At 43.2% G+C, this 26,494-nt stretch overlaps 1 protein-coding gene across 2 annotated transcripts in view; it reads right to left on the bottom strand.

The window, feature by feature from the left end:
* Nucleotides 1-26,494, bottom strand: part of CREBBP (CREB binding protein) — a 124,462-nt gene that overhangs the window by 70,538 nt on the left and 27,430 nt on the right. The window lies entirely within an intron of this gene.

Genomic DNA, 26,494 nt, shown 5'->3' with positions numbered 1-26,494 from the left:
CGTCCCACCTGCCACTCTGGAGGGGCCGGCTTCTCTGGTCGCCTGCCCCGGCTTTTCCTGCAAGTTCTAATATCCTACCTGTTGCCCAGTGCTCACTCTACTTTTCGGGTGTCTTGGTGAGATGTTTGGAAACAGAGAGGAAGGGGGTCCTCTGAGAAAGTGCCTCCTAGGGAAGAGGGCTCCCCACATCAAGAGACCGTGGCTCGGCTCTCCCGACCGACCCTACACGGGGACCACTGCTGCCGGGCAACTTCCATTCCCTCCTCCTGTGCACCCTGATCTCGCCTGTAAGACTGTCTTGAACAAGAAGAATCACATTATTTCCTTAAGCTCTAAGATTTTAGGTTGCAAACAGACCAACGCTCACCACAGCTGGCCTCTTTCAGCTGAAACGTCCACATAAAAACACAAATAAAGACAAACTAGTGTAACCAAGAAGATCTTGCTCCCGAGCACGTCCGTGTGTGCAGGTGGCTTCCAGGCCTGGCCCTCACCATTGACATTTTCACCATTTTGAAAGGAACACATTCCAGTTGCCACTTTTGCCCTACTTGATTTCCTTGAGTAAATGGAAACAAATTTAAATTCCACTAAACTTCAGGGACACCTGGGTGGCTCAGTTGGTTAAGCTGCTGCCTTCCGCTCAGGTCATGATCCCGGCGTCCTGGGATCGAGTTCCACATTGGGCTCCTTGCTCAGTGGGAGCCTGTCTCTGTCTGCCTCTACCTGCCACTCTGCCTGTGTTCACTCTGACAAATAAATAAATAAAATCTTTTTAAAATAAATAAATAAATAAATAAATAAATAAATAACTTCCTTCCACTGAACTTCAAATTCAACCTGAGTAACTGAAACAAACACAAATTTTTCTCAAAGACCAGTAATCAGGCTCAACTTTTCAGCTCAGCTGATTTAACCAAAGCAACATGGTAGCTCAGGAAACTTAATGGGCATTTCTGATTCTTGACTAGGTTCTTTCAGTTGTTATCTGAAACTCTGAAGAAATGAAGCACGAACTTTTATTTTCAAAAAGCATTACCCCAAATTAACTCCATGTAGTAATTATTTCTCTCACAATTTGTGTTAATTATTGAGTAAAATCAAACCCTGTTCTTAGTGACCCAAAAATTTGCAGGAAAAAAATATAGTTAGGATTTCTACTTCCTGGATTTCATTTAAAATTTCTCTCCTTAGAACCATGTGTGCTAGAAGGCATGTGTACCATTCACACCTCCACGAACCGGCCCTGTCCTCATGGTTCGCCAGGACTTCCTGAGCGCCTGCAAGAGCCATGCCTGGGTTTGAGCACGTGTAGATACAACTTCCCCACTGTCATGCAGCACACCCTTTAGAGCCACCAATTTGACAAACAAGAAAATCAATGTTGTCGTATAAGTTTCTAGCATCAACAAATCAAAGTGGGCAACAGCTAGAGGGTGGGAAGAAGTAACTATTCTCCTACTCACACCAACTGTCCAAGGTTGTCACCCCTTTGGTGCAGAGGGAAGTAAAGAGGCCAATGAACTCACAAAGGAGTTCTGTGAGTCTCAAAGTTCACCCAACTTGTTCTGAAAAACCCATTTCTAGAATTGTCTTGCCAGGGTGAAGATGAGGTGGGTAGGTGGTCTGGTCAGCTGTGTTACTACTTGCCTGGTAGGACTCTGGGCAAAGCACTTCCTAGCTGGCTGACCCAAGTGTTTCAGAGTGTTTGATGTACTCTGGACAGAGCTCTCTCTCTTTCCTTTAAAGATTATTTATTATTTATTTGTCAGAGAGAGAGAAAGAGAGAGAGAGAGAGAGAGAGAAAGGACAGAGAGCACAAGCAGGGGGAGAAGCAGGCTCCCTCCTGAGCAAGGAGCCCATATGGGACTTGATCCCAGGATCCTGGGATCGTGACCCGAGCTGAAGGCAGATGCTTGCTTGACTAAGCCACTCCAGGTATCCCACTGTGACAGATTTCTTGTTACTTTTTCTTCTTGAACATCCAATCAACAACGAAGGAAACCATCTCAACATGGTTTTGATCCTCACAGGGCAAGAACCAAGGCAAAGTCAAAGTCAAAGATCACAGATGGCAAGTAAGCAATGTTCAGCTCAGGGGGGACCATACATTTAAAAAAAAACAGGGAGGAAATGCCACTCCTCAGTCTCTGACAACAGAGGTGGAGCACAGTCCAGGCTGCCTGCGCAAAGTCAGGCTCTGCTCCCTCAGTCCACAGCCAGCTCCAGGCTAACCCTAACCAGTCAAAGCAAACAGGAAAACCAGTGGACAGTCCTGCAAAGGGCAGCTGCCAACCACCTACCCCATCTTGACAGAACCTGGCAGAACTAAAGGCTACTCTCCAGTCCTAGCCTGCAGTTTGGGCTAAAAGCTATTTGCTTCTAGAGATTGGTAGATTTCTGAATTCCTGTTTTATATATATTCTCCTTTGATCAGACTAACTACATGTGGTCCCGAGTCTAGGCTAACACACATTTTTAGCACCAACGCTCACAATGAAGTTGTAAAATCAAAATGTCAAATTCCAATAAACATCTACTACATACTTCCCAACAGTTAACAATTTTGTAAACTCGGCTTTATTTGCAACTAAAGTTCACCAGGATCCGGGTTAAGCTGCTAGAGAACTACCATAAAATTCAAAAGGCAGAACAGCAAAAATAGGCAACCGTTCAACTGATGGTGAAATTTATTAATGTACGAATCAATTAAAGCCTATGGAATTAATATCTATATCCTGCCTCATTCAGCAACAGCCCACACCTGTTAACTCTATTCTTTTGGAGCTCCTTTAAGGACTGAATTCAAGTTCAATCTCAAGAAATGGGAAAAGTGAATGAGTTAATAAGTACCTTAAGAAAGGCAAGCTCTCCTATAATGAAATCTAAATTAAATAATGCCTTATAGGTCTACCACATTTTCCCATGAAAAAACATTCCTGTAGCCAGGTGGATCACCCTCTGGAAAACCCACTCATTTGGTCTATGACTCACTTCAACGAGAGAGTAAGACGTGGAAATGGCCGTCCCTGGACACAGGAATGCACCAACCAGATAAGAAGGGAGAGAAAATTGCTAGTGCCAGATCCAGAGGCCTACCCACCTCCCACTCCACAGGGATGTGGATTATTTATTAGCCAAAGCAGGACTCTAAAGCTTGAGATCTGAAAAGAAAATCTCTCTTTAGAGTTTAGTTCAAGAAACCTGAACAAGGCGCACCTGGGTGGCTCAGTAGGTTAAAGCCTCTGCCTTTGGCTCAGGTCACGATCCCAGGGTCCTGGGATAGAACCCCGTGCCGGCTCTCTGCTCAGCAAGGGGTCTGCTTCTCCCTCTGCCTCCACAGCCCCCACCCCACCCCCACCCCCACTCAGAAGAAAAAGAGAAGGAGAAACATGAACAATACCTATACTAGCCTTTATCACTGAAACAGGGTGTGAAGCAAATTGTGGTAACAGTACCTGGCCCATCAGTCAAAACCTGCTATGGTCCTAAGCTGTCTGGCAAGCAGGTGAGTGACAGCCATCTACAGAAGGACAGGAAAGACATGCACTACACGTATACTGTGGAAAGTACAAGACACTGTATGAGTCTATAGCATTATTTGTCGTAACAACAGTTACTGTGTTCTTGGGCCCTAGCATGTAGTAGGTGCTCTCTTAGCATCCGGGGAAGGAACCAAATAAATGAACCCTCTAAGAGACAGCTGCTCAGAGCAGCAGAGACCCCAGCGTCAGCCCTGAAGGCAGATGCAACTAAAGAACTGGGGGCCAGTCCCTGCTGGTTGGAGGGGCACTGGGAAAGGCAGCAGGGACAGTGTCCCTTCTACCTTCTCAATAGCCATCACAGTAGACAGGAGGACAGAGCAGATAGGCAGCCGGCTGGCCATGCTGAATTCCAGCACGAGACCACACCCTCCGGAGCTGGTCTCACAGAAGCATTTGAGCTCCGTGTGATACCGCGTCATACACAGGAGCCATGCCCGGCTGGAAAGCAGGGCTTCTGTGCTACACCTACTGGGCCAGCAAAGCCCTGGCTTTGGGGTAAGGCTCTAGGCCGTGCCCACCATCCACCCCCCACCACCCCCCACCTGGCCCAGGGCTTCCCACTGGTGCAAGGAAACACTGCTCTATCGGCCTGGGGGGTCGCCAGTGGCCGCAAACAACCCCTCTGCTGACCTTTGCATGTGGGACAAATATTTTCATTTTCTATTTGTGTCATAATAAGACAACTATCAACATATAGTTGATAGCACTAAAAACACAAGCTCTGGACAAAACAGCAAGATTCTCTCCACTACACTAACCCTAAGAACATCTTTATGTTCACCTAATCAAATAAGCTACTAAACTAAAAAAGTACCAACTGGGGGGTTTAAAGTTAAGTAACATTGACAGTAGATATTTCCTCCCAAAATAGGTTTCTACAACAGTGGCAAGCCAGGGACCCATGTTCTTGCTCCCTGGCATCCCCTGAAGGTTAAGGATGCCTGCCCTCGGGGAAGGAACTCCTCACTGCCTGGTCCTCTCCATTCTCAGGGAAGGGCAAGCTCTCCCCACGCCTGCCACATACCGGCCTTTGCCAGAAGACAGTCTCCAATCCAAAGACGTCAACCGCTCATGGAAACAACCGCCCTCACCAGTGAACTCTCCCCAGTTTTCATCTCCAAACACCCTCTTTTCAACATACACTCTCAGGAAGGATCAGCTCATAACCATGTATGAGCTAAAAGCCTGATGGGACGATGCAGTGGGACCAGCTAAGAATATGTGGGACAGGAGAGACAGCAGACGCGGGTCTGGCGTGGAGGAAAGACGCTTCCACTGCGTGATGTCACTTAGAGGCAGCCAGGCCTTCGGAAAGGTTTTAAGTGGCAACAAACGCGGAGTCTGATGTGGTTTCGACGAGACCACTAAACACATTCTTTTTCTAAAGCTGAATTCTTCGGCAGTTTTCCTCGCACCCTGACGTACTCTTAAAACCACACCACGCAGCGCAGCAATCAGAGGAAGTACTGCTATGGGGGGCATTACTGACGGTGCTTAGGAAACACACGGAAACGGAACAGAGTACGACCCTACTAGGAACAAAGGGATGGGTTAGAATTTTCTTTTCTTTTCTAAGATTTTATTTATTTATTTGAGACAGGGAGAGGGAGAGAGAGAACACTAGTAGGGTAAGGCAGAGAGGGAGAAGCAGACTCCCCACTGAGCAGGGAGCCCGACTCAACTCAGGGCTCCATCCCAGGACTCCAGGATTATGGTCTGAGCCGAAGGCAATCGCTCAACCAACTGAGCCACCTAGGCGTCCCAGGTTACAATTTTCAACTGCAAGGGCTTCAAAGAAATCTGGTTAAAACTTACCCTTTGTGGATGAGGACCGGCGGGGCAGGGGGCGAAAGCTGAGAAATACAGCAAATCAGCTGGAGAACTGACCCTGGTGCTCTCCACCACCTGGGTGCTTAGGCAGAACCGCGTTTCCCCCAGCTACACTTGGCCCGGCACACGCATGGCACGTGATACTGTTGGACAAGGCGGCTCAGTCCGCAAAGACCAGCCGGCATGGGCCAAAAAGCCAACCCCACGCCTGTTTTTGAAAAAACAAAACAAACTAAAGTTTTATTGGAACACAGACACAAACAGGATTTCATTTGGACAAGCAGCAGGCTAAAGTTAGGTGTATGAACTCAGGATATTTACCTGGTTTGAGGGGAGCTCTCTGCTAAGGGTGAGCTCTGTGATCTCAGGCAATTTAATTACACCTCTCTTTGCCTTGACTGTACTATCTCTGATGCAGACATAACAGCGCCTCCTCTTAGAGTTGAGAGAAGATTAAACAAACCCAAAACATAAACCATGAGGAGGATGTCCTACTCTCGGGGCTGGCTAGGACGTCTTATCGCTTCGTTTGGGGAGGAACAGTTTCACGTTAGATGGGATTTCTTTCAGAAGTTGCTTAGGGTAGTAACAAAATAAATGAATGTTTTTCAGAGAGTGTGTGATAGTGGGGAGTGACTCAGACAGTTTAGGATCAGAGAGAAGGGCCAGCTGGAGACAATGGCATTGGATTATGAAACATTTTCAGAGAAACATAGTAAGTTTGTGACAAACCCCATCGCGCGCATTTATCAGTTGTAGCGGTACTTGTAATGGGCCACTGTCTTCAAGCTGTCCTAGTAAACAACACACATTTCCAGTTCCCACTTCGGGTTGTTTTCTAGACTTTGTTCCTTACTCAGAATGTTCATTTCAATCTTAATATATAGCATTAGCAATAACAATGTAACACCAGCACACCCCAGGCCTAAACTTCCTGGGGTAGAATTTAAACCAAAACACGGAAGAATATGCCTACAAAGAAAAGAAACTGAGGGGACTCCTGCCTGTAAGCTGGCCATGACACAGCACCAGTGTTCCATCCTGACATGGCTTCGACCCAGCCCGACACGTTCACTGGCCCGAAGGGTCCAGCCTGTTTCTTCACATGCTGGCAAATACAGGAAGCCAAAGACTCACAAGAGAGGGCGTGGAAAGACAATGCAATTTCATACAACAAAAACTTGCGAAATAATTTAAAAGCCAGAAGAATTCGTTCTTTTCAATGATATAAAGAACCAGAACTAACCCAGAGTATGGCCATATCATTTGTAAAGCCCAAAGCATTTTCTCTTGGCAATCTACCGTGGCTGGGAGAAAGCCAAGAAAAGCAGTGTTCATGGAAAGACATGGCTACATGCAGTTGTCTGCTATCACCCGCTTGCTCTTGGAATCCTTCCAGTACCTCAACTTGGCAAATAAAGAGTAAGCAGAAATACGCAACACATCGCAATGCCCGAGACATTGCCTGGCCTGTGTAGAGTTACCTGGAGCAAGAGAACTGGGCACAGGAGCGGTCCGACCCACCTCCTGGACTCGACTCTTACAGCGCTGCCAACCTGGAAATTATTCACTGAAATCTATAGCCCTCAACTCTGGACACTTCCCTTAGACCAATAAATCACAACTAGAAGATCGGTAAGAGTATTTAGTGACGCTCATGGTATTTCACTTGGATGATACATGACCAGAATGTGACTTAGAAACAACAACGGAAACTGCTAAAAGGAAGGTGATGGGACAGCAAATCACTGCCAAGGCTTTTGTGGCCTGAGGCCTCATCTGTATTCATCCAGAATTCACTCTAGAAGCTTCTAGCAACAAAACTAGTACCTTAACAGAGTTGGGGGTACTTCGGCATGTCACAGCAGTTAGATACCCCAGCTCTCCAGGATGTGGCCCCTGACAGCTCACTGGCAAAAGCACCAGGCCAAGGTCAGTGGGACACAGTCGGCAATCGTGGCTCTGCACTCATCCGCTGTGTGACAAACCTCTTGCCCCTCTAAGTCTTAGTTCTCCTTGGATATACAACATGGAGCAGTCAGATGACCACTAGGTGATCCTGAAAATTCCTTCTAAGCCTAAATCTGATGACATTTTTTGGTTTTCAACAATCAGCGCTTGAATCGCTATGAGGTCCACACTCCTGGAAAGCCCAGCTGCTCACAGTGGGTGAAAACTGGAGACTCGGAGCTGAGCCAAGTGCCAGGACCTGTGAGGATCCAGAACACTGAGGACCTCTCTGCCACCCACACTGCAGAGGGCCCAGGCCTTCCACAGCTCTGCACCCTCAGTAGGTCACCATCCCACAGCAGGTCACAGGTACAACAATTCCAGGTGGGGACAATGAAACTGCTATCAATTCCTTCCCCCGGTGCTCCCAAGTCCAAATATCTTCTCAGGTAGAGAAGCAGCCTCCTTAGGATTGAGTACTCCCTGAAAGCAAATTAAAGCCCACAGGAACCGTGGAGAGAAGAGAAAGAAGGAGAAGATGATAAAAGAGCAAGAGGGAGGGACACCTGGGTGGCTCAGTTGGTTAAGCAGCTGCCTTCGGCTCAGGTCATGATCCCAGCGTCCTGGGATTGAGTCCCACATCGGGCTCCTTGCTCAGCAGGGAGCCTGCTTCTCCCTCTGCCTCTGCCTGCCATTCTGTCTGCCTGTGCTCGCTCTCTCCCCCTCTCTCTTTCTGATAAAGAAATAAAATCTTTAAAAAAAAAAAAAAGAGTAAGAAAAACATTTTATTTTACGAAGAGTGAATCCTGATGAAGATAAGTTTACACTGCAGCTCTGCTGTGGGGCAATGGAAGAGACCCAGGCTCTCAGTGACCCGTTCAGTGGCCCATCAGTGACCCAAGCCACTAACTAGCCCAAGCCCTCTGCAGGGAGCACGCAGGCATTTCCGGTCCCACAAAAAGGGAGGCACTGGCACTGAGGGAGCGCAGAGGAACAAGAAACAAGGCAATGTGCACACGGGGAAGGGCAGGTGAAGGCAGGACTGAACCCACGAAGAAGGCTTTGGGGAAGTGAGCCCATGATTACTATATTAACAGAGAAAGAAAGCGGAGGAAAATTCAGAACATTATGTTCTTCTTCCACCTTGGGTCAGGAAAACAGATTAAGAGCTTCAAACAGCCAGGGTGGAACACAAGCCCCAGGACGCAGGCACAACGACCCAAACCTGGGGCTTCCAGGGGCCTCCTCCTACCCAGCCTCTCAGGCCTCGGCTGCAAGACGACATGAGGGGATAAATTAAGGTGCTGCCCAGCTCAGGCAATGCCATAAATCTCAAACCACGAAACACACTCAAAGACAAAGCACTGTTTCACACACATGACTCCACTTCTAACCAAACACTGAGCTGCGAGAATGCTAACGAAGTCCACTCAGTGCAGCCCCACATCTCCATCATGCCCACTGGGGATTCCGGTGAGGAGGTGAGCAGGCCTCAGAGGATGCCCAGAGTCACCTTCACGCGCCACACTCTGCACCCGCGGTCACAAGTGAGGTACTGGATAGCACGTGGAAGAGTGTGAAGGCCATGGAAGGCAGTCATGGCACAAGCAGAACTTCTTTTACTATAAAACTCATTACTGACGAAGGGAAAATGTCCCTTGAGCATTAATTGTTAATGAAAGGCTACAAAACATATAACCCCTACAATCAGATGTGTGTACACACACACACACAGCAAGAACAACACATTTTCTTTCTTTTCTTCTTAGGGAGCTCTACGTCCAACATGGGGCTCGAACTTACGACCCTGAGGATGAGGAGTCACAGACCCGCCAGGTGTCCTGAACACCAACATATTTAATAGTGGTAACTCTACAGAGTTTACAAGCAATTTTTAAAACTTTTCTCTTAAATATTTTCTATATTATTCAAATTCTCTACACAAGGGATTATTTCATCATAAGGAGTAAAGTTGTTTTTTAAAGTTATCCTCTACTCAGAATGCCTGAGTGGGTGGCTCAGTCAATTAAGCATCTGCCTTCGGCTCGGGTCATGATCCCAGGTCATGATCAAGATTATGATCCCAAGATCAAGTCCCACGTGGGGCTGCTTAGCAGGGAGCCTGCATGTCCCTCTGCCTCTGCCCCTCCTCCTGCTTCTGCTCAGGGGCTCGCTCTCTCACACACACACATAAATAAATAAATAAACAAAATCTTAAAAAAACAAAAACAAACTATCCTTTACTCAAATATTCTGACTGCCCATAGTGATCACATGACCCACTGTTTGGCTACCCATCTGTATTTGAAATATTAATTTAAGCTGTCATCAGACACTGATAAAACTAGGTAGATCAAACTGATTATGACTGCCAGAGATTACTCTTGGATGGTAATTTAATCAATTTCACCCTGGTTGTAACATGGCTAAGTTGTCACACTCTACTCTAATGGATTCTAGATGTGGCCAGAAAAAGCCTGAACAACGCTTAGCCACTCAGTCATGCCCTACCACTCTCTGCAAAGAAGACTGAAGAGAGGAAAATACAGTCAACAGCCATCAGGATATAAAAAGCTGCACACCCGCTCTACTGGTCAGGTTCAAACCTGGGAAACTGCACACTGGGTTCCTGGTACAACAAAGGCACAATTACCCTGTTATCTGTACTTCGGTTCGTAGCTCAGGCCATCAATTCCTTCCCCCGGTGCTCCCAAGTCCAAATATCTTCTCAGGTAGAGAAGCAGCCTCCTTAGGAGGCTACCGCTCCATTCGAACCCCCGTGGAACCCGAGCTCTGGAGAGCAACGGGCAGGAGACTGGATCACGAGGGATTAACCAGAATGTCTTTGGCTCCCAGGTTCAGACAGTAAGGTGCGTTTGTAAGTAGAAAGTACTTGTTTGAGGAGGAGGTGATCCAGCAGCTATCCTGTCCGCCCACCTCTCACTAAAGCCCACCTGCCTCCGACCTCAGCTCTGAGCAGTGATGGTCTTTGGGATGATCTTTGGGACAGTGGTCTGAAAGGCTGCAGCAACATGCATGCTTACTGACCGTGGGGTGATGCTTCGTAAGCATCTTCCAGGAGGGAAACACTCTGGGGCGGTGGCGGTGCCCAGCATGCAGGACCGTGTCCTCCTGAGCCCAAGGAGAGACACAAGCTACAGGGGAATCAGACATGTGAGATAAGTGGCTGGCACGGATACAGAGTGCTAAGTGCAGTCTGAAGTGGGCAAAAGGGTCCTGGCCCAGGAGACAAATGGTTCAAGAGGTCACACGTGAGCTGGGCTGAACAGTAACAGTGACTTCCAACTGTGGGAACTACTTCTGCATCCTCACCGCCCAGAGGAACACAGAAGACCCGCCAGGAAGGGGTCTGCGAACACACTAGGCCTAGAGAAGTTTTCATTCCTGCAGTTTCCAAGTCTACCTCTACTCACATATCCACAACAACAGGACGAGATGAGCAGCCATCTGGCCAGGATTCAACCGAGAGGTCTCAGGTATTCATAGAATAAAGACTGCAGAGAGCAGGGCTAAGCTGGGTATGAATGCCGACGGCCACTCGTCAGAGGGAGCACAGTCTCAGAGCACCACTCCCCACCTGAACAGCCAGGGAGGAGTGCGGATGCCATCTCTCCGATTAGACCCTCACAGACTCGATCCCAGAGCGACAGCCCGGCATCTCCAGGACACTCCCACCCCCACACACCTTTCCTTCAATGAACCCACACGTGGCACAGCCACACCCTGCCACCTTCCAGCACAAATGTCACGCAGGCCAGCGCTTCGCATTCCACAGTCAATCTCCAGACATAATGTGCCATGTTATGAGGGGAGAAAGGACGCCCTGTAACCTCCCTTGGTCTGTCCCTTATCTCTGTGGCCCGTCAGCCCAGCTGCTCGCCACTGAGACCACACAGTCTTGGAAGCTGAGTGCACAGGGTTGCTCGGACTTCCTGTCTCTGACTTACATGGGATAGCACACAGGAAGCTGATCTGGAAACCGCAAAGCACTGTGCAATCTGGAGGTGGCTTTAAGATCTCCTTCCAGAACTAGAGCACAGAAAATCTCTAACATCAGACAAGATTCTTTACAGTGAATACATTTTCTGTAATACTGAAAAACAGGCATGTACCCTAATGTAACAATTCACAAAGTCAGTAATTTCAAGACTGTGTTTGAAATTGGCATTTCCTAGTATTATCAATCTACTGTCCTGTTCTAGGATTTAAGATGGCTTGTTTTCCAGTTCATTCTTCATACACTTGGCAGAAAAACACGAACTGAATAATACGGCTTGTTACTGAGGGCATCAAGTTTTCACTGAGTAGATAACAGAGCAACCACTGCAACAAGGTTACCTCAGATTACGCGCCATTTTCAAAAGCCACAAACCACAGTGCCACATTCCCATCCTCAAATACGTAATAATATGCACAGGTGTACATATATAGAACTATGGCCTGGAATTACAATCCACTGATAATTACTTACATCTTCTGAATAGACGATGTCATCAACGTTCAATTTAGAGCTCTGATGAGGTGCTGCTTCCAGCACTATGCACACTCGCCTCATTAGAACATTCAGGAAAGGTGCGTATTCCTCAACAGACATCTGCCCCCACAAAAGGGAATCTCTGCCTACACAGAATGCATTTTATCAAGCAAATCAAAGATGATCAAAGATGCATGGGGGAAAACTCCATTTGTAACTGAATCCATTCCTTCCCCTTCCCTGCCTGCCTATTTTGTAATCTGCCTTTAATTACTTTTCATTGGAAGTACAATTAACATACAATGTTACAGTATGTTTCAGGTGTAAAACAAATTGATTCAACGATTCTATACATTTCTCTATGCCCAACGCCGGAAGTGTGGTCACTACCTGCGACTACACAACATGATTGCGGTACCGCTGTCTGTGCTCCCTATGCTGCGCTTCTCATCTCTGCGACTTATTTATTTCATAACTGGATGCTTGTACGCTTAATCCCCTTCATTTCCGTCACCTGGCCCATCTACTAACCTCTCCTCTGGCAATCAGTTTATTCTCTGTATTTAAGAGTCTATTTTTTGTTTGTTCGTTAGGGTTTTTTTTTGTATTCCACATGTAAGTGAAATCATATGGTATTTGTCTTACTCTGACTTTCTTTACTTAGCATAATACCCTCTAGGTCCACCCATGTTGTTGTAAATGGCAAGATCTCCTTTTTTTTTACGGAGGAGTGATATTCCACTTAAAACATACACACACACATACAACCACCATATATATATATATTTTTTTTTTACCCATTCATCTACTGATGAATACTTGGGTTGCATCTGAGTGAATACATCTTTATTTAAAAAACCTCTGGTTTGAGGTCCAGCCACACCCACTATCTGAACCCCTGGTAGGAGGCAGTTTTCTGGTTATATGGCCCTTCAAAGGTTTGCATAAGCAATACAGAAAAATTGCAGTAGAAAAAATACAAGATAGAATTTAAAATGAACAGAAGTTAATAATAAATGAATCAAATCTGTATGTATTCATTTTTAATAATACCAAATATTTAAGATTTTATTTTTAGGGTCACCTGGGTGGCTCAGTGGGTTAAAGCCTCTGCCTGTGGCTCAGGTCATGATCCCAGGGTCCTGGGATCAAGCCCCGCATCGGGCTCTCTGCTTAGTGGGGAGCCTGCTTCCCCCTCTCTCTCTACCTGCCTCTCTGCCTACTTGTGATCTCTGTCAAATAAATAAATAAAAATTTAAAAAAAAATTTTATTTTTAAATAATCTTTACAACCAACATGGGACTTGAACTCAAAAGCCTGAGATCGAGAGTCACACACTCCACCCACTGAGCCTGCCAGATGCCCCAAGACATTTAGATTTTTAAACTGTTAAATTTCATTTATTTTAACATACTAAGAAGAAGAGACAAATCTCCCACTCAGAAGCATTCCAAATAAATTATACAGACACTCCAGCATAAGGGAGGTAGGTACACCCCTCAACCCTGAAGTGTGGACCATGCCCAGTGACTTCCTTCAAAAGAGGGCAGGAAGGAAGGGGGAAGAAGGAAGGCTACAGGGAAGACACTTGGTGGACATGACCTCAGCCAGGTGACCAAGGGCAACGCCAAGCATTATGATGAGCCATGCTGACAGTATGTGCGCTTGACGTGATAAAAATGGCACTTTGTCTCTACCATCTTCCTTCAGTAGCCCCAAAGTCCATAACCTCAGTCTTATCATGGGAAAACATCAGAAAAACCCCAGTACAGGAGCACTCTAAGTATACCTGACCAGTCCTCTTCAAAACTGTCAAGGTCATTAAAAACAAGTAAAGTCTGAAAAACTGTCACAGCCAAGAGCAGTAAGCCTAAGAAGACATAATGTGGTATTCTGGATGGGATCCTAACTGAAACAAAAAGAGGACATTAGTGGATAATTAAGGAAATCTGTACAGATTTCAGTTAATAATAGTAATATATCAATACTGGTTCACTAATTGTGACAAGTATACCATATTCATCCAAGATTTTAATAATGTGGAAACTGTGTAATTGGTAAGCAGGGGGAGAAGGTATGAGGATCTTCTGTGATGCTAATTTTTGTGTAAATCTAAAACTGTTCTTAAAAAAACAAAAGTGTACTTTATTTAAGACTTATTCATTTGAGAGACAGAAAGAGAGAGAAGCAGACTTCCCCACTAAGCAGGGAGCCTGATGCCAGGCTCGATCCCAGGACTATGAGGATCATGACCTGAGCTGAAGCAAATGCTTAACTATCCAAGCCACCCAAACACCCCAAAAGCATACACCCCAAAAGCATACTTTTAAAAACAAGGGAAAAGGGGCGCCTGGGTGGCTCAGTGGGTTAAGCCTCTGCCTTTGGCTCAGGTCATGATCTCAGGGTCCTGGGATCAGGCCCCACATCAGGCTCTCTGCTCAGTGGGGAGCCTGCTTCCCCCTTTTTCTCTACCTGCCTCTCTGCCTACTTGTGATCTCTGTCAAATAAATAAATAAATAAAATCTTAAAAAAAAATGAAAATAATCTGACAAATACCAACTGTATTAATTCTAATGGAAGCACAGGTATTGCTGACTTTATTCTGTGTTCTTTTGTGTTTTGAAAATTTAAAAAACCCTGAAAGTCACAATTCATACCTCCCTTTGCTACAGTAATATTGTTAAAAAAGAAAAAAAATTAAGAGGCAAGATCACTTTTAAAAATCATGTGTAAAGAAATTATTACTGTGCTGGCCTCTTGCACATAGGTAAACAAACATGCTCACCAGTCAGAAAAGGTGACTTCTTCACAGGTCTTGCAAAACCTGCTTGGGTGAGTTGGTAATTTCAGATTGAGAGCCACAGTCCAATCAGAACACAGACAAGGCTCACAGTATGTGTGGGTGTGTTTCTAGAAAAGTGTAAGCAGAAAATCCTTTCAGGATGAAAAATGCTCCTGGTAAGCTAAGACTTTTTCTCCAAGTTATTTGTTCTATACATTTTACAGACGGGAAACCTGCCACATACACAGAAAACTGGGTGGCACTTTCCCACCAATTCTGAATCTTGCTGTCTTACAGACAAAATGGTGTAGCCAAGTAACTGCAGACTTCAGCATCAGACCCAGACAGGTTGTACATCAGTATCTGCTACTTTCTAGCACGTGTCATCTGGAATAATTTCCTGGGAGGCAAGAAAGTAGCTCAGAATATTTTATTCCATGTGTCCAACAGATAAGGCACCCACCTCACCAGCTATCAAGCACAAGATGAAGTGAGATCATGCCACAAACTCCCCAGCACAGCGCCCAGTACAATGGGCACACCAAGAACGGTCACTCCTCACCTGTTCCTCTCATGCCATAACTCAGGAAGAGTAAACACAGTAACTGTTACCTTATCATACCGAAATGTTACATTATAGGCATTTTATAATTCTGAAAAATGCCAGAAGTATTACACAGTAATCAACATAAAAACCCTAAATGTTTTAACTTGGTGACAGATGGACAGCAAATTACTGTCTACAGTAAATGTGATTCTTTCCAAAATACTGCAGAAACATTTTGGAGAAGTGGATCCTTGAAGTCATGCTTTGGACCCACTTACAGAAGGAATGTTAGGTTTAGCACATCCAAACTTTCCACACTGAACAAAGAAGGAAATAAAAGACACCTTCTGACGTAAATGTATCTAGTCACCAGTGGGCAACCATTCCATATTCTCATGTTTGTTTATTTGTTTCTTTTGAAGTAGGCTCTGCACTCAGCATGGAGTCCCACGCTGGGCTTGAACTCACAACCCTGAGATCAAGACCTGAGCTGAGATCAAGAGTCAGATGCATAACCTACTGAGCCAATCAGAAGCCCCCATTCCACATTCTAACGTATGCTCACATCAAGTTGGAGAGGTCTCCCAGTACCACGGCCCCTTGTAGAGCTGGTAACAGAAGCAGACTCACAGTGCCCCATACCCAAGACCTCCAAATTAGAATCTGCATCTTAACAAGATCCCCGATGATCCTGAAGTCCTCAAAGTTTAGGAAGCACTGCCCAAACCTATGCTGAAGTCTGACAGATTGGTTCCTGGCCAGGTTTGAGAATGGTTCCTAAAATGTCTGTACTGATGGAAATGCATCACAGAGTAATATGAGAACAGAGGCTTCACAAAGATCCCGAGCTTGAATACCAAGCCACCATTCTAAGTAAAACATCTGATTTTGAGCTCCAAAGTTTTCACCTACTGAGTAGTTACAGGGTAATATTAAAGCTCAGGCACAATTATCTTTTCAAACTTCCTGGTAATCTGCAGCTGTCTCTTGCTATACCAGGGTAAGCCTGTCCCTTCAGCCTATCTCTGAGGCTGCATGCCTGCTACAGTAGAGGCTGGCCTGAGAGTCAGCCTCACAGCTTCAGAGCCCCCCAACCCCAGACATGTCATTTGTTCATTCAAGTCAGGCAAGTTCCCAATCAAGAAACAACCGGCAACAAATAATTAAATGCAGAGCCCACAGACAACAGAGAGTAGGCCCAGGGAAGAGTCTGAGCAGAGGCCTGAGAAAACCTGCAGTCGGTACAGGAGTGCAGCAGGGCTGAAGCTGAAGGCAGTGCAAGGGCCCTGGACACCTTAGTGAGTGAATGTGGGTTCTGAACGCGAATGCTTTGGTCTGCATGACTACCAGGGAACCATGCACTGAACAGATACCAGAGGCAGCACAGTGCTGGAGACATGGACATTCTTACTGGCCAGAAGCTCACGACTTTGCTCAATGTCCCAGATATTGAGTTAAAACACCCCACAAAAGACCATGCAGGGCTCCTCAAGACCTGCCTTAAGAAAGTTTAAAAACAAGTCTTGAAAGGATCATACTAGTCTGTGAGCCCAACATCTTCTAGAACAAACCCAACATTCTCTAGAGGAAGACAAGAAAACTTATCTCCAACAACATATTCACAATGTCTGCTACAAAGTCAAAAATTACTGAACATATATAAAGAGGTAGGAAAATGTAACCCACAATCAGAAATTACACACACACACACACACACACACACACACTACCACAAATGAAAAATCAGCCTTCAAAAGAAGGACAAGAAAGGAAGAGAAAAAAGGATCAAAATACAGAAGGGACAAATAGTAGCTCTTACAAAGAGTAAAGAGATAGCGTAAAGAGATAGCAAGATGGGGACCTAAATCCAACTCTACCAACATTCACTGTAAATAACTAAATACTCCAAGACTAAGATTGTCAGAATAAATTAAAAATAGGTTCCAACCATATGCTCTTTACAAGAGATGAACTTTATTATTTTATTTTTACTGATTTATTTTGTTTAGAGAGAAGCAGGCTCCACGCCCAGGGCGGAGCCTGATACAGAGCTCCACCCCAAGACCCTGCGATAATTATCTGAACCAAAATCAAGAGTCAGACACTCAACCCACTAAGCCACTGAGGCACCCCTTATTTTATTTTAAAAAAAGATTTTATTTATTTATTTGACACAGAGAGAGATTACAAGTAGGCACAGAAGCAGGCAGAGAGAGAGGAGGAAGCAGGCTCCCTGCTGAGCAGAGAGTCCGATATGGGGCTCGATCCCAGGACCCTGAGATCATGACCCGAGCCAAAGGCAGAGGCTTTAACCCACTGAGCCACCCAGGTGCCCCTATTTTTTTTATTTTAAAGATTTTATTTTTAAGTAACCTCTATACCTAACATGGAGCTCAAACTCAATCTCAAGAGTCACAGGCTCCACCACCAGGCCAGCCAGCCAAACCACATACTTTATAAGACACAAGAAGGTAAAAAAATATGCCTTGCAAATATTAATCATAAAAAAGGAGTGGCTATGTTAATGAGACAAGTAGATTTCAAGACAAAGGATACTAACAGAAATAAAGAGGGACATTTAGAATGATAAAAGGCTCAATTCATCAGCTACACAGAATAATCCAAAATGTATATTCATCTAATAAAAAGGCTTTAAAACACAGGAAATAAACAGTCAGATTTTATTCTGACTGAAGGAAAAATAGACAAATCTGTAATAACAACTGGATATTTTAATAGTCTCTCAGTAGCTGATAAAACCAAAAAGAGTCCGTAAGAATCTAGCTGATGGGGGCACAAGCCAGCCATTGCAGAACACCCTACCCCAAGATGAGGGATGCACGTTCCCCCAGACCACACGCAGAACATTCACAAGGCCCACTATATACTGGACCATAAAACAGGTCTCGGCAAACGTCAGAGGACAAAAATCATACTGAGTATGTTTTCTGACCATTAAATGAATGAGAAATGAGCAACCAAATAATATCTGCAAAATTCCCAAATATTTGAAAATTAAGCAACCTCCTTCACATAAAAACACGAATCAAAAAAGAAATCACAAGTAAAATACAGAAATACTATGAACTAAATGGCAATGAAAACAAAACATCACAATTTACGGGATGCAGTATGGAGCAATCCTTTGGATGAAATTTACTGCTCAAATGCTAATTATTGTTAAAATTTGAAATCAGTGATCTAAGCGCCTACCCCAAGAAGCTAACAAGAGCAAAATAAACCCAAATTAATTGGAAAGAAATTAACAAAAATGGCATTAATGATACAAAAAACAAGAGAGGTGATAAATCAAAAATTGACTGTTTAAAAAACTAAAGCTCACAAACCCTACCCAGTGTGAGCAGGGAGAGACAAGAGAGAAGCAGAAACTATAAATACATGATTGAAGGGGGGGGGTACTGACCATTAATTACAGATTCTAAGATATTAGAAGGAAATTAGGGTAATATTATGAGCACATTTATGGCAAATCAACTTAGATTAAATGGATAACCCCCTTGAAAAATAAACTCCCAGTACAAAAGAAGCACAAAGAAGTGAAAATTTTGAAGAGCCTGTACCCATGAAATGAACTGAATAATAATCAAAAATCTTCCCATCAGGGGCGCCTGGATGGCTCAGTGTGTTAAAGCCCCTGCCTTTGGCTCAGGGAGCCTGGAATCAGGCTCTCTGCTCAGCAGGGAGCCTGCTTCCCTGGCCCCTCACCACCTCACCACCGCCTGCCTCTCCGCCTACTTGTGATCTCTGTCAAATAAATAAATAAAGTATTTAAAAAAAAAAAAAACCTTCCCACCAGAAACACTCCAGATGGCTTCACTGATGTATTTTATGAATACTTAAGGACTAAACAATACTAATCTTAGACAAACTCTTTCAGGAAAGAAGGGAAGGGTAAACTGTTGCAAAGTAATTCTGTGAAGCCGTCAGGGTTTCCATATCAAAAACATGTAAGGACGTGGCAAGAGAAGCACACATCTGTATCCGTCATGAACACAGATGCGATGTTTTATTTTTTAAATATTTCATTATAGATTTTATTTAAAGATTTTATTTATTTGACAGACAGAGATCACAAGTAGGCAGAGAGGCAGGCAGAGAGAGAGGAGGAAGCAGACTCCCTGCTGAGCAGAGACTCTCCCCCAGTGAGGAGCTCAATCCCAGGACTCATGACCAGAGCTGAAGGCAGAGGCTTTAACCCACTGAGCCACCCAGAAGCCCCTGGACGGTGTTTTCATATACCAAATCCAATAATATACAGAGAAGACCATGCACCATGAGCAAGGGAAGCTATCCCAGGAATGTAAGGCTGGTTCAACATTCAGAAAGATGTTCTTTACCACATTAGTAAAATAAAGAAAATTTCTATGATCATCTCAACAGACACAGAAGTATCTGATGACGTTCAGCAACGATTTAAGGTCAAAAGACTCGGCACAGTCAGAAGAGCAGGGGCCTTTCTTAGTCAAGAAGATTCTAAAAAGACTACAACTAACACCACACTTAGAAACAGCGACAGGACGCTTTCCTCCAAACACAGGGGGTGTGTGCTTACACAACTTTCATGCAACACTATACTAAAGATCCCAGGCAGAGCAATAAAGCCCGAAAAATAAGTGTAGAAGAAGAAAACTCTCTATTCAAAGACAGCATGACTTAGAAAATTTTAAGGCATTTACCAAAAAATAACAGAACCAATAACGGAGTTTAGCAAGGTTACAGGACCTAACATTAATACATGAATGTTATATTTCTCTGTATTAACAAAAAACAATTCAACCAATGATATAAAACTTAGAAATTAAATGGAAATGAAAAAGAGGAACCAAGCAACCTGATTTCAATACTTACCAGAAACCTAAAGAAATGGACAGACAGATCGATGGAATAGATGAGAACAGAGGTGGCAGACTTCTTCTGTAGAGGAACAGTTACTAAAGGTTTTAGAGTCTTAGCTACAGACTTAGTCTTAGCTATGGTGTACTTAGCTATGGTTTCCATCCCTCATTCTTTCATTTATTTGTTTTTCAGCTTACTTTTTAACCAACCCTCTTAAAATATAAAAGCCATTCTCATGCTGTGGGCCATATAAAAACTGTCCACAGGCCAGATCTGGCCCCTGGACTAGAGTGTCTAGAAACAGAACCCTCCTTATCCAGTCAATTCCATTCCTAGTTATTTATCCAAGAGAAATGAAAATTTACGTCCACACAAAGACTGACAAAATGTTCACTGGAGCTTTATTCTTGATGGCTCCAAACTGAAAACCACCACAACCTCCACAAACAGAAGACTGGACAAGCATATCACAGTGCACTCCCACAATAGAATACTATTTGGCAGTAAAAAGAATTGAACTCAGGAATTACATGGATGAATCTAAGAACACGCTTTAAGCAAAAGAAGCCTTGCAACTGAAGTCCACGCCACAGGATTCTATTTACACAGAGTCCGAGAACAGGTACAATGTGAAAGAAATCGGTCGTGATTGTAGGAGCGGGATGGAAGGACAGGGGAAGGGAGAAACGCAAAGGTACTTTCTTACGTTCTGGGATAATGGAAACACCCTGTATCCTGACAGGGGTGTGAGCTACACCGGCATGAATTCTGACAAATCCATTAATACTAAGACCTGTGCATTTCACCATATGTACATTACATTTCCAAAAATAATAAAACAATAAAACATTTTAAAATTAAGAGGTATTTAGTAGGTCTTTAACTCCAGATCCTAACAGTTGACGTTTAGCTGTAAAGTAACAAGACTGAGTAGGTCTCCTTACAAGTGTTACTCTCCAAAACAGGCACCCCGGAGACTTACTAATCAAGGTATTCCTTGTTGCTATCATGCAAAACATTCATTCAGTTTGCCTTACAGAACATAATCTGCTACAAAGTTAACTATAAAAAAGAAACATGACTCCCACTTTGACTTTAAAAAGAGATACATAATTATAGATAAAAATCTGGTAAGCAAGACATCAAAAAGGTAACACTAATTTTGAACTAGGTGATAGTATCCTCAAGAGCAATGTTTTCTTCTCTAGACTTCCAATATTTTATACAATATAGAACTATTTCCATTATTAGAAAATATTCTCTGAAAACATTAGAAAAGCAGTCTCATTATCACTTCAAATGTTCTGTGGTTATCTCAAATCCTTTCTGCAAGAAAGCACCAGCCACCTAACCTATCTTCCCCGAGAGTTTTTCAGTAATTCCAGGCACAACGCTAAGAAGTAGGGGCACACCACCTCATTTGATCAGCACAACTCTCCCAGACAGATATTATTATGATCACCCCCCCCCCCTTAATCTACACAATTCTCAAAGGCAGGTACTATTATTATCCTCATTTAAAAGACAAAAAACTAAGACCCAGAGTGATTACATAAATTTTCCCACAGCTGACAATTAGCAGAGCCTGGGTTTGAACTGAGGCAGCTTCCTCCAGAGCTCTGGCTCTGCTCTTAAGCACAGACCCGTACTTGGTCTGGGGAAGGCGGGGAAGGCGGCTACTACTATGAAGAGGAAGAAAAAAGGAGGAGGAAGAGATCAAGCACCACCTGTACCCAAGCCATTTAATATACATACACAGTCTCATTTAATTAAAAGGTCTGAAAAAGAAATAAATTCATGAATAATTTTTGAGAAGATTTTATTTATTTGAGAGTGCACAGGAGAGCAAGCACGCAGGAGCAAGTCAGGCAAGCATGCATGAGTCCAAGCATGCACAGGAGGGGGAAGCAGACTCCCCAGCGAGCAGGGAGCCTGATGGGGGGGCTTAATCCCAGGACCCCAGGCTCATGACCTGAGCCGAAGGCAGATGCTTTACGGCCTAAGCCACCCAAGTACCCCAAATTCAAGGATAATTATCATGAGAAGTTAGGCACAGCTGTGAGCACCTTCCATGAAGACCATGGATATGACTACTGAGCTGGCTTAACGTTTTCCCCCAAAACTGGTGCCTCCTGGAGCTACACGCAACTCACGGCACACTGTATTCAAAGCTCTGTCTTCTCAGTCTATGAACTGACCACTGATTTTCACTGTGACTTTAAGAAAAGGTCAAATTAGGATTTAGTTAAAATTTCCTTATCTTCTTTGTATTAGTTCAAGGATCAGGTGAAAGGATTAGATTACATGAAAACAAGGAAAATATCAGACAAAGGTACAGTATTATTTCTCTTGCTCTTAAGTATTAGAGATTTCCTATCATCGTTCAAAAATAGAGAAGGCGGATGAGTCATTCATTCCTTCAAGATGCAACTTGGCTCTACTAATTCTTTATACACTATGTTCTGCTAATTCTCTCCTTTAGCACACAGGTTCTCAGAGGGTGGTCACAGATCAGCAAAAGCAGGGTCACATGCGAGTTGGCAAAATGAAATAAAATAAAATAAAAGCAAATTCTTGGGTCCCACCCCGAACCTACTGAATCAGGAACTCTGGGGAGGGGTCCAGGATTCTGGGTTAACAAACCTACAGCGGATTGTTATTGGCTGACTGGGCCCAAGGGGTCTTCATCCAAATCAAAGCCTATACCCCTTAGGGAGAGCTCCAGGCAAAAGTAAGCTCTGTGTTTCCTGACCACTTTCCAAAAAGGAAGAATATTCCAAAAATGTTATTTAAAAAAAAAAAAAAAAAGCCCTCATCTCACTCCTTTTGAAGACAGCTTACTATGCAAACTACTTTGGTCCCTTTCAGATTTGTTACTTCTAAGAAAGGACTAACAGGATTTCTAGGGTTGCAAAAGCACACTTTTTATCAACCTTAGAATTAGAGAGATTCTGGACCCCTGGCAACACACATCACAACACCATCCCTTCTATCAGCTGCTAACTTTCCTCCGCTACTCTCTCTATACAGAGCAACAACTCAACACCTGTACCCAGGAGACTAACTTAAGTGTACAGCTTCCAATTTCCATTTGAATTTATCTTTTCTGCTTTCCTTCTAAAAGACAAGCATTTGGGTTATTTTCAGTGGAAAACTAGAACATGCTACCAAAGAGATAACATATCAGGTTCTGCCACTGTTGAAGTTGAGATGGTTTCCTTTTTTCTTTTGAAGTCATATCATGCCTTGTTAACATTATTGCTATGTTGTTGAAATAGCTTATATTTTCTTTTTTTAAAAAAATTAATTTATTTACTTGACAGAGAGAGATCAGAAGTAGGCAGAGAGGCAGGCAGAGAGAGAGAGAGAGAGAGAGAGGAGGAAGCAGTCTCCGTGGAAAGCAGAGACCCTGAGATCATGACCTGAGCCGAAGGCAGAGGCTTAACCCACTGAGCCATCCAGGTGCCCTCTAACTTATATTTTCTATTTTAAATTATTTCTTTAAGATGGCCACAAAATTAGGAATAAGAAAGTAGAAATAATCACAAACACTGAGTAAGTCTAAAATTATAATAAAATTTTTTTTAAAGATTTATTTATCTGAGAGAGAGAGACAGAGACAGAGAGAGAGGAGGGGCAGAGGAGACTCAAGGAGACTCTGCAGCCAAGGACAGAGACTGATACAGGGCTCCATCTCATGATTCTGAGATCACAACCCAAGACTAAACCTAGAGTCAGATGCTTAACTTTTAACTGACTGTGCCACCCAGGTCCCCCCAAAAGAATCTCTATTAAGATATAAATTACAAAACGGACTCAAGAACGGACTGCGAAGATCAGTAATATCCCTTAGCCAGACTATGTGGAATCCAATACTGGTTCTGCCACTGTGCTAAGTTAGTCAACTTTCCTTCATTTCTCCACTCTGTTTTCTTCCATTTCTTAATCTGTGACATGGAAATAGTACCTACTACCCACTTCCTATATTTTTATGAAGAATAAAAGTTAAATATTTTTGAGTTTTTCTCAAACTTAGACTTTGGTTTTGTTTTGTTTTGTTTAAGATTTTTATTTATTTGAGACAGAAAGAGAGAGAGAGAGAGGCAGGCAAAGGAGAGGGTGAAGCAGGCTCCCTGCTAGGCAGAGTGCCCAACACAGGGGCTCCATCACAGACCCTGGGATCATGATCTGAGCCAAAGGCAGATACTTAACAGACTCAGTCACCCAGGAGTCCCAAATTTAGACTTTTCTTAAAGAAAAATACATTGACCAAAGATATGAATTGTCTAAAAGGTCCAGGATCTATAGAAAATATCAAGAGTGCTATTAAAGATCTTCAGTTACCTGCCCCCCCAGAGAAAAAGAACTTTAGGCCCATAGAGTTAAACAGTGATCTCTCTCAATTCTTCAAGAAACAGATCACATGTTAAACCATTCCAGAAAAGAGATGTGAAAGGTTTCCAAACTCATTTTGACCAAGTTACAGAACACTGATATCAAAACCTGTCAAAACACAAAACAACCATGGATCACTCACTACTGATTAGTGAGAAGCAAAAATTCTAAATTTTTCTCAACACTAGCAAATAAAATTCAGCAATACATTAGCTTTCAACTTCACAATTACAGAGATGGTTCAATTTGATATTAGGAAACATACTGAGGTAATTTGTCACATAAATAAGACAGAAGAGAAAAATCACAGCATAATCACATCACAGACATTAAAAAGGAATTTCATAAAATCAGCAACTAACAAATACGAATTCAATTATGTTCCAATTTAAAATGGCTGCAAACCAAAGCTCACATCATACTTAGTAATAAAACACTAGATAAAACTCTATTAAAGTCAGATACAAGACAGGGAAGTCCAAGAACGTAAATACTGGTAGAAATACTGACAAGAAGAGGAAAGTATCAGAAACGCAAAGATGACTATCTACTAGGAAAACGCAAGAGAATCACCAGAAAAAGTATTAGAATAAATGAAAAAATTCCACAAAGTGGCCCCGATCACCAAAGTAACACACACATATATATGTTACCATCTTTCCTCCACTAAAACAGTGATCACAGAAAGAAAGAGAGTAACTCATCCAAAGCAACAATAAATCCACTGATACGTGTGGAATACGTGTGGAAATAAACTTATTAAGAAAGGTGTATCACCTACATAAAGAAAACTACACTATGCATCTGAGCAACGTTAAGGTTCCATGAAAAGACCTAACTTGTATGTTTAGGATAAGATGACTCAAGAAGCCAGAAAACTATCACAACACCAAATTCCTTCTTAAATGATTTATAAAGTTCAATACAATCCCAATCAAATTCTGAGATTTTGTTCGCTTTTAAGAATTTGAAAGACAGTTCTAAAGCTTATCTGAAACAATAGTTCTCGACCCTGGCTGCCATGGAAAGGGAACTGGGAACCGCATCAATGCTCATGCCACATCCCAAAGAATCTAATGTAATCGGTGTGCAGTGGGGTTCAGGCATCGTATTTCTAAAAAATCTCCCCAGGTAACTTCGATGGGCAGATAGGGTTGAGAATCACACACCTCGAAGACTGTCTTGTAATGGTGGCCATGAAAGCACGGGATTCTTTAAAGGGAATGAGGAGCAACGACCTCCCTCAGGTGCTGAAGTTCATTACATTTCTGGCATAGGAAACACAAGTATCAATAAAACAAATTTGTATCAATGAAACAAACAAACCAACGACTAGTCCAGATTTAGACCTAAACCATGTATATTTGAAAACGGAGTAAAACATAACAGAAATGGTACGTCACATTAGTGGAGAGAAAAGCTGGATCAGCACTATCTAAATAAACGGCATTGGGATGACGACTACAATTTGGAAAAAAATAAACAGCTAGATCTCTATCTCACACTGGCCAAAATCAATTCTGAGCTAAATACCCAAGATAAAAGGGGAAAAAATACAGAGTATTTAATAATTCTGGAATACAGAAAGCATTCCTAAACATAACGTAAAACCCAAAAGCCGTAAAAGATAAAACGGATAAATCTGTTCCTATAAAGACTGAAAACTTCCATTTGGTAAAAACACAGAAATACCAAATTTGTAAACCCTAGTAGCTATATGCCTGTAAACCAGACTTCAGCAAATACAAAAAAGAGGGGGGAAAGCTTGCATTTACTATAAGGTCTTAACTTTGAATACACAAATATTAAGAATTCAAGCCAACAAAAAAAAAAAGAAACGCAACAAAAAGAGGACATGAATAGTACAATATAAACGCCCATGAATTCATGAAGAGACATTTTTGCCTAAGAGAACGGCAAATCAGCAAAAGGATGCTATCAGTGTTGGTAAGAATCGGGGGATGGGAGTTAAAGGGTGGGGTGGGACAGGAACTCACTGGCTTTTGGTAAGAGTCTAATCTGCACAATGTTTATGGAGTATTTGACAATAGCTACGCTTACCAAAAATGTCAATATTCTTTATTTTTTTATTA

Source organism: Mustela erminea, chromosome 20 (assembly GCF_009829155.1).
Source record: "Mustela erminea isolate mMusErm1 chromosome 20, mMusErm1.Pri, whole genome shotgun sequence".
NCBI lineage: Eukaryota > Metazoa > Chordata > Mammalia > Carnivora > Mustelidae > Mustela > Mustela erminea.
The sequence above is the reverse complement of the archived record's forward strand: the minus strand, read 5'-3'. Positions and strand labels throughout refer to the sequence as shown.